General features: G+C 38.0%; 1 protein-coding gene across 1 annotated transcript in view; it reads right to left on the reverse strand.

Moving 5' to 3' along the window:
• The window catches only part of ARHGAP5 (Rho GTPase activating protein 5), a 50448-nt gene extending 42505 nt beyond the window's left edge, over window positions 1-7943 (reverse strand). The window contains exon 1 of the mRNA XM_070755811.1: window positions 7553-7943. The gene's annotated coding sequence lies outside the window, so the exon portion shown is untranslated. The remainder of the gene's footprint in view (window positions 1-7552) is intronic.
• Between the last annotated feature and the right edge of the window lie 1821 nt (window positions 7944-9764).

Here is a 9764-nt window from a genome sequence, read left to right on the forward strand (position 1 = left end):
AATGCATAAAATGACTTGTTATAGAAACATAGAAACATAGAAACATAGAAGTCTGACGGCAGAAAAAGACCTCATGGTCCATCTAGTCTGCCCTTATACTATTTTCTGTATTTTATCTTAGGATGGATATATGTTTATCCCAGGCATGTTTAAATTCAGTTACTGTGGATTTATCTACCACAACTGCTGGAAGTTTGTTCCAAGGATCTACTACTCTTTCAGTAAAATAATATTTTCTCATGTTGCTTTTGATCTTTCCCCCAACTAACTTCAGATTGTGTCCCCTTGTTCTTGTGTTCACTTTCCTATTAAAAACACTTCCCTCCTGGACCTTATTTAACCCTTTAATATATTTAAATGTTTCGATCATGTCCCCCCTTTTCCTTCTGTCCTCCAGACTATACAGATTGAGTTCATTAAGTCTTTCCTGATACGTTTTATGCTTAAGACCTTCCACCATTCTTGTAGCCCGTCTTTGGACCCGTTCAATTTTGTCAATATCTTTTTGTAGGTGAGGTCTCCAGAACTGAACACAGTATTCCAAATGTGGTCTCACCATCATTCTATATAGTGGGATCATAATCTCCCTCTTCCTGCTTGTTATACCTCTAGCTATGCAGCCAAGCATCCTACTTGCTTTCCCTACCGCCTGACTGCACTGTTCACCCATTTTGAGACTGTCAGAAATCACTACCCCTAAATCCTTTTCTTTTGAAGTATTTGCCAACACTGAACTGCCAATACAATACTCAGATTGAGGATTCCTTTTCCCCAAGTGCATTATTTTACATTTGGAAACATTAAACTGCAGTTTCCATTGCTTAGACCATTTATCTAGTAAAGCTAAATCATTTACCATATTACAGACGCCTCCAGGAATATCAACCCTATTGCACACTTTAGAGTCATCGGCAAATAGGCAAACTTTCCCTACCAAACCTTCCCCTATGTCACTCACAAATATATTAAAAAGAATAGGACCCAGAACAGATCCTTGTGGCACACCGCTTGTAACCTGACTCTGCTCAGAATACTCGCCATTAACAATAACTCTCTGATGTCTACGCTTCAGCCAGCTGAAAATCCATTGAACTATCCAGGGATTAAGTCCAATCTTCACTAATTTATCTATCAGCTCTTTATGTGGAACCGTATCAAAGGCTTTGCTGAAGTCCAGGTAGGCAATATCCATGGCACCACCTTCATCCAACACCTTTGTGACATAGTCAAAGAAATCAATGAGATTAGTCTGACATGATTTGCCTTCAGTAAAGCCATGCTGATTTGGGTCTAATAAGTTATTGTTTTTTAGGTGCTGATTTATCCTCTTTTTGAGTAGAGTCTCCATCATTTTATTACAACTATCTCTATAAACACAAGCAGCCTATTTATCTTTTCACTCTTGTCTAGGAAATATAGACACTATTACCCTTGTTACATATGAATTCCACAGTGATATTTGGATAATCACTGTAGAAACAAGATTCCAGACTAGACAGATCTGTGCAAATTTCAAATGATTGTTAGTGAGGACGTTTGAGGTTTTAATGTTGATACAATTAATGATAATTTGTTTTGGATTAAATGTGGCTTCTAAATATTTTTATTATATATATAATATATATATCATAATATTTAATCTTAAAATTATTAAGGCATATGTGGGAGAAACAAAATCATAACTGCCCAGAAGAGGGTGCAATAGACATACAAACAAAAGCTAATAAAAATCATCCTAGCAAGAGATACAGTCTAGAAATCCAAAGGTAAAGTTGGATCTCCCCCCCCCCCCCAAATTACCTTCCTACTCTGAATTTGACCTTTAAAAGAAAAAGTCATCTCCTCAAAAAAGCAGAAAAAATCCTCTTCATTCTATAAATGTGCTATATCAGAACATCAATCATTTGGATTAGGAAGTGTTAAACTCTCTAACATTTAAACATGCATGATGGAAAAAAATGCTCAGCTAGATATATGCTCAAAAGCTAACGAATGTAGGGGGTAGACCACCAGTAAATACCAGGTTTGTAAATTAGACTTCTATTTAAAAAAAAAAAAACCACAAAGACGGCAAGGAAAAACCAATTTTGCCAATGAAGACTTTATGCTAAAATTGGAGAACATGTGAAATATAATTCTTCAATTTATATTACAATTTTTTCTTATACTTAAGATTGTGAATAATGAATTACAAATTATAAACAATGGTAATATATATATTCAAACACACCCAAATTCATTCAATACAAAGTAAGTATTTTGTTAGAGGATTCCCCCCTAAAGTGAATTAACTTATGGTCTATTATTGAGACATTGAGATATCCTGCAAAAATATATCAAATTAACTCAAAATTAATAGGAGACAATTATTTAAATAACAAGTAGCTTTCCTTATTTTACATAGTTAAAAATGATGCAGATTACAAGCCTTCTCTGAAAAAGATACAAATTTCCTAAATTTATATATCCTTCCTACTGAAAATGTAGCACCTTAACCACTACCATAGATGCTACTCTCTACAACTAAGGATATAGATATTCCAATCAATCATAAACTAGCTATCAAGTGTTGGAGGGATACTGTGGAAACTGTGGTGCAAATCTATCTCAGTCACAGTAATTCACATGATAACTTTGGACTAGTCACTCTTTCAGCCTGACCTTCACCAGTTGGTTGTAAGAAAAATAGGAGGAAGCAACGCTAGGTACATTGTCTTTAGTTCCTGAACAAAATACAGAATATAAATCTAGCAAATAAATAACTTTCAAAATCTCTTTCAGAAAAAAATCCCAGAAAAGAAAAAAGAAATGCAAGTACATGAAGGTCATGTTATAATCAGTTAGATTGTTCCTGGGACCCATATCATTTCTACCATCTGCAGTGTCAAAAGATCTTTGAAGCAGAAGGTTCCAATTATTCTTGTTTTTATATTTATAATTTCTTATTTTTTGCACTGCTACTAAAGAAGCTACTAGGTAAGGTACTTCGATAGAATCTGTATTCCAATATAATAAATGAAATAAATACGCTTAACATTACTAATATAGTCAATATGCTTATTTCAGTGAATGCCACTGAAACTAGGATCGATACAAGAAAACTTTTTTCATACAAGTCAAATAATTACCATAGGCATAGACAAGTTCATATATAATGGTGGTATACTGCCTGCTACCTTTAAGGGCCATATACTATCTCCTACATAAAAGGCAAAATGTTTTTAGCCAGTGGGAAGGGAAAGGGGAAAATGCCTGCAAGCTTCACTTGTTACCTATGTAAATATTGAAAGATGAAATACTTAGGCATTTCATCTGATTTCACATACAAGTAACCTTGATTTAAGAGATTTCCATTTAGTAGTCTGTATGTATACAGATATTTTTCTGAAATAATAGAAAATGACACAGAAGTAGTCTGGATGAAACAAACATGTTAGCAGACATTCAAGCATAATGGACTCCCCCTTCAACTAGACTGCATGGTACTTCATGCAGAATCTAAACCACTGGTTATGGTTACTTTGTATTGATTTCAACAGTAAAATATAATAATAGCTAAACCTAAATTGTTTTAACAAAACAGTATTTAACTGTATTGTTGGTATGAGCTCTGAAATTGGTGATTTGGTTACAAACATTTTGTCCCTATTGAAAGAGACATCTTCAGTGATCTTTGGATTGTGCTTTTCTGAGGGAGTATTGGTCTTTAACTATATTCAACTGTATCTCATTAATATGTGCTAGAGGACTATCCAGTTCGCTGAATAAACATTGATATAATAATTTGAGGAAATTCATTCTAATGCTTTATATTCTACCAAAGCTGTAATCTCCATTAAACTTTTACTAAATTTCATAAGAACTTGTATATCCAAAATAATAGGTGTTCCTGATAATACGATAAGAGCATCCTAACAGTTGCCAAAGCACCAATTTTAACCTCCGCTGGCAAGTTTGGCAACTGTTTAACTTTTCCTAAATAAGCTATTTGGATAAAGCATGAAATGTTTCAAACCAAAAACGAAGAGAAGTCCAATTGCCATGACTCAACTTCCATATAACTCTATGTGGATGACTGAGAATCTTCACTGACTTATCAAGTGAGAGTTCCTATTTCGTTTCTCTAATATTTGTGTTTCTGCTATTTCGATTTCTGCAAGATTGAAAATCAATTTCCCTACTTTTTGTCTTTCATTTAATGTCGGGTTTGGGGGAAAGTCAAAAGCTTAAGTTGACTTGTAGCTTCCAACATCTCTCCATAGCTAACACAACTGTCCACTTCTTAACATCACATCACTGAAGAAAGTTGGAAACAGCCAGAAGAAGTTTAGTTTTAGAGATGGGCATCTGTCTCTTGAATTCTGACAAATATCATAACTTGTCAGGCTTGTATGATTTGCCTATTGCTTAATAATTTACAGATTTGGTTAATCAATTTCTATATTTCATAGCATTTGTAAAGCTGATTTCCTGAAAATTTTATTTATATTTTGAAAACCCATCTGTTAAACAGATGTACCTTTTATATTTGGCAAAAAATTTTGCCATTTTAAAAGCATCTTATATTACTTTATAAAATTACTCCATATGTGTTATGCTTTATATTAGAATTATTTCAAGTGTCAAAATTTCCAAAATGTTTATGATAGCCAACAAAAACTGCCCAATAGTATTTGCTAGACTGACAACTTTTTAAAAAAGTTAAAAGATTGCATTTAAAGGTTTTTAGCATTTGTTTTATGATATTCGCTCAGCATCAATATCAAAAACTTTCAAACAAGACATGAATTCTCTGTAGTATCAACTGATTTCTTAAAGTTCTTTCTACTATTTCTAAAAGATGGATTCCACATTGGGAAGCAACAGAGTCATCTTGTGAATTATAAACATTTATTCCCAACAACAATTCAGAAAGGACAGTATACAAATCTAATAAATAATAACTAACTACTTTACAATTTTAAAATTACTTATATAAAAATCATGATTATATTGTGAATTCTGTTTCATTAGCTTATTGTAACTCTATAAATAAATATTTATTGCAGTATAAATTATTTCAGTGTATGATAATTGCAATTGCATCACAGCAATTCTTAAGAGATTAGCAAACATGACAGAATAAATGTTTAGACCCACTTTGATAGATGTACATACTTATGAAGTGAAATATTAGATCATAATTTAAAAGAATGCATTGCAAAGTCATTCTAAACCAAGACAATCAAGCAGATGCTGTCCAGATGTTTTGAATTCATGGCCCAACAACTGTAGCCAGATATGGGAGCTGTTTTTGGAAGACGCTAACTGGTCTATACTTGCAGCTATAATATTAGCAAATCAGAGTTCATCTACAATTAATACAGGTTAGAAGCAATTAGGCCTTTAGTTAAAGTGCTTGCAACAGAGTAATGTATGGAGTGCAAAGTATATTATTAATGAATCTAGAAAACTCAGTATGAAACAAAAATTACATATGAATAAAAACCCAAATTCGGGGATTTAAAAGGTTTTTTTTAAAAAAACCTACTTAACAAATTGAACAGTGGTTTATATATTTATATATTTGTCTTTATATATTTGTCTTCTAGGAAAAATCTTAACAAAAACACAGTTGTAAACAATAAAGGCAAATACATAAGCATTACCAAATATTTGAATTAGGCTTGGATTTCTTTTACATTTTAAAAATATTTTATTACAAGAATTTCATCAAAACTACCAGTTTTATTTGCATACCAAACTTAAAAGTCCTATTAAAACTGGCAAATGAAACATTTTAACAGTTGTCAACTGAAATGTTGTACATTCTTTTCCAGAAAAATAGCCATCAAAGTTAATGGGATTTAGAAGTATGCATAGAATTTCACTGCAAGTTTAGGCACTCTTATTCTGGATCAAGAATTGTGAGACTTCAGCTTAATACTTAAAGCATAGATAAAAAGCTTGTTCAAATATACTATGGTAATGCAATGTACACTACAAATTATCTGCTAAAAAGTTCAAATACTAATACTATATAACAGTAAAACGTACAGCAAGTTTTTAATTGTGATGCTATAATTTCCATTTGTAATATTTTCCTATAATTTTCAATATACAGTATATTTTAATGTGTTTTGGTTAATTAGAAATAAAACATTCATTGTAACTTCACAAAGTAGAAAATCAAGGTCTGTAGTCATTATTATGAAACAAATATTTAACATTAAAAGCAAAACAAAGTAGAATTGCCCACATAGCCTTTTGGTCAAGTATGTATGTATGTATGCATGTATGTAAGTATGAATAATGCTTGGCAACAAAGATCTAAATATACGGTAAAATGTATATTCCATTGATCTACAACTATTTGAATCCAAGATCTGCTTTACCATGCAATGCAGACTTTGAGAAATGTCTGCTAACTACTGGTATCTAACAGGGAATGTACACTAATTATCATCAAAAAACTAATCTAAGTACACCCACCACTGGTCTATTTTAATCTAAATTTAAAAACATTTTCCTCCTACTTTTCAAGCAAATCCTTAACACTGGAATTGCTGGATGTTTCACGTAGAAGAGGACATATGGGAAGGTTTCCACACCCTTTTTTGAACACCAGAGTATTTGATTGGGGGGGGGGGGATTAAAGCCAGCAAGCAACCGGCCTCTGAATTAATTACGTCTCTCCTCAAACTGCCATTTCCAGACTTCTATCTAGGGCTTTTCCTTGATAGAGGAAATCCAGGGGTTACCGAGACAAGAAAAGACATGAAGATTGTAGTAAGCAACACAGCCCGCCTAACCTCTTCTTTCAAACTACATCCACCCTACGGAGCTGGGGGGGAGGGGGGGGGTTTAAGGAGGCCAAAAAAAAAAAAAGTAGGCCACTCACATCTTTAAAAGAGGAAAGTTTGCTATGGCGAGATTTTGGGAGGTGGTCGGAAAGGGGAGGAGGGAAAGCGAGGAAGAGAAAGAGAAGAGTATGGAAGATCGGGAGAGAGCCAAGCAGAAATAATGGGGACGGGAGGGCGGAGAGATGGAGAAAAGAACCAAGGAGGAAAAGGAGGATTTTCCCCCTTCCTGCCTTCCATCGTCCTCCCTTCTCCCTGGGGAACCGTGACCAGCTGGCAGCCGCCGCTGTCGCTATTAGAGCCTGGTAGAATGAGCTCCGAGCCTCCCGGCGGGTTTTAGGCCTTCATCACCTGTCTGGGACCCAGAGCAAGCAACGCTTCTAGCCCTTCCCCTTCCTCCTTCCCGGGTGTGTAGGTATGGAGAGGGCTTCCCACAAGGAAGGAAGAGGGAAGAAAAGGAAAGCGGAGCTCTCGACCTACCCAGGCAATCTCTTCCCTCATAAGTCTCGGCCGAAGGCGGCCTCCCACGGAACTGGCAGGAGCCGGTAGAACCCGGACCTCTGCCGTAGCGATAACCGGCTCCGAAACCCCAACGCCGCTGCAGCTACGGGGCTTGGGTGTAGTTAGCGAAGTATTGGGGGGGGGCCGGTGAGGAGAGGCCGGTGTGGATCGAGAGGGCTTTCACAATTAGGAGCGGCTTGATTTCTCCTTACCTCGATCCCCGGCTTTTCCACAGCGAGAACCAGCAGCATTCCCGGAACTCTCGCTCCGCGCCAGCGGCCGCCGTTTTCCCTCTTCAGGTCGCAGCCACCCCTCACAACTCTCGGCCCATCTTCGTATCTCCTCCCTCCTCTTTTGGTGTTCCCGGCTTCGTAATGGCGGCGGCTGAGACTCCCCAGCACTGGGTTCGCTGATGGACCCGCGTCTCTTTTCCCCTCTCTCTCTCTCTCTTTCTCTCACGGAGAGACTCGGCGCCCCCCTCTCCGTTCCCCGCCCCCACCTCGAACTTTACCTCAGCAGCTTTCCCTGCCTTCCCTCCCCCCTCCCTGTTCTCGCCCGCCGCCGCCGCCACCGCGGCTCTGCGCGCGCGCGCCCCCGAGGCCTACCCCGGGTGCGCGTGCGCGGGAAGGACCTTCTAAACGTTTCCGTTTCTTTACTGGGCCTCCGCCGTCGTCGGCGTGATGAGGTTCCCTCGAAGCCCTTGCCTACGCAATCTGCGTGTGTGAGAGAGAGACAGAGAGAGGGACGGAGAGGGAGGGAGCGCGCGCTTCGTCTCGGGAGCGAGCTCGCCCGTTTTATGTATATTAGTTCCCTCTCCTCCCACCGCTCCCCCTTCACATACACACACGGCTTGCTGAAAGCGCCACTTTAAAGGGTTTGAGGGGCGAGGGTGAGGGGAGAGAAGGCGACAGTCTCCTCACAGTTCTCGTTTCGGACCCTGTGAGTGAAACTGGTAGAGAAGGAATTAACGAAACGTTTGGATCCGACCATTTGGTAAAAAGCTGTGGTCCTTAGAAACCGATGGGAATATGTGTGACTCTCTAGGGAAACGAGTAACCTCTCCCGCCTACAAAAATCTTCCGCGGTTAAGATTATACATCAGCAGAAATATCAGTACGCCGAGACTTACATCCGAAGAGGCGTTTCTTCAAAACATCTTCCCAACGCCGTCTGGTCTGCGTGATTTCTCTTTTTATGCGTTCCCTTCTTAACCCGCCCGTCCTTCGAAAGTCTTTGGAGCAACTCCTCAGCTCACCACGGCCCTCTGGAGAAGCCGAAGCATGCCCGAGCCTTTCCAGCTTAATAGCTAAATGGAGGAATTCATGAATTTTCCTCTCCCAACCTGCAGCAGGGACTGGTTATTGTTTGAGATGCGCTGGAAACAAGTTTCCTTCAAGTGGATCCCTCTTTGATCCGTGGCCGTCCTGAAGGATTTCCCTCACAACAAGTGGGCTGAGCCCCCGAAGGAATGACACACTTTCGGTTACGCCTGGCAAGGCAACTTTGAATGGATGGAGAAGAAAAGGGAGCTAAATTCGGCTCCTCCGTGGAGGGAAGGAGTGAATTTAAGCAGAGTTCATTTCACCATAGGCATCACTTAGTTTAAGAAGTTCCACAGAATTTGCAACTGTGTGGTATAATGCTTTCTGACCTACACTGTAAATTCAAAAACAAAAAAAATAGTTTTTGCTGTTAGAGGAAAGTAATGCTTTTATATCTGAGGGTAAATGACTGCTTTGAGAATGGAAGTGTGAATGCATCGGGAACCAAACAAAATAATGTACTATTGCATACGTTCTAGGTTATAATTAATATCTAGCCACTAGGCAGGCATTTGCACAATTAGATATGTTCCATTAAACTAAAAAATACATCCTATTGCAGGATATCTGAAGTTACCTGTTGCTCATTATCAACATCACCATTGATATTACTCTTGCAGTAGATATATTGAATGCCCAAAAGCCATATGGTATTTGATATTAATAATTTGAGAATTTAAATAAACTGTAACATTTATGAAACATATGCTTAGAAAAAAAATGCAATGTATTATTGATTAAGGCAATTTGCCAGGATAGCATGTATTGGAAAACAACACAAAACTATTAAGTACAAGTTTTGGTCACTAAGTAATAGAAAAATAACTTGTACTGGTTAAAGGAGAAGGTCCCACTGAATGTTGCTGTGAGTCTCATGACACATACATTTGTTTGTTTGTTTGTTTGATTTTTATGCCACCCTTCTTAGACTCAGGGCAGCTTACAACATGTTAGCCATAGCACTTTTTAACAGAGCCAACATATTGCCCCACAATCCAGGTCCTCATTTTACTCACTTCGGAAGGATAGAAGGCTGAGTCAACCTTGAGCCGGTGATGAGATTTGAACCGCTGACCTACAGATCTACAGTCAGCTTCAGTGG

This window comes from Erythrolamprus reginae, chromosome 1 (genome assembly GCF_031021105.1).
Source record: "Erythrolamprus reginae isolate rEryReg1 chromosome 1, rEryReg1.hap1, whole genome shotgun sequence".
Classification (NCBI taxonomy): Eukaryota; Metazoa; Chordata; class Lepidosauria; order Squamata; family Dipsadidae; genus Erythrolamprus; species Erythrolamprus reginae.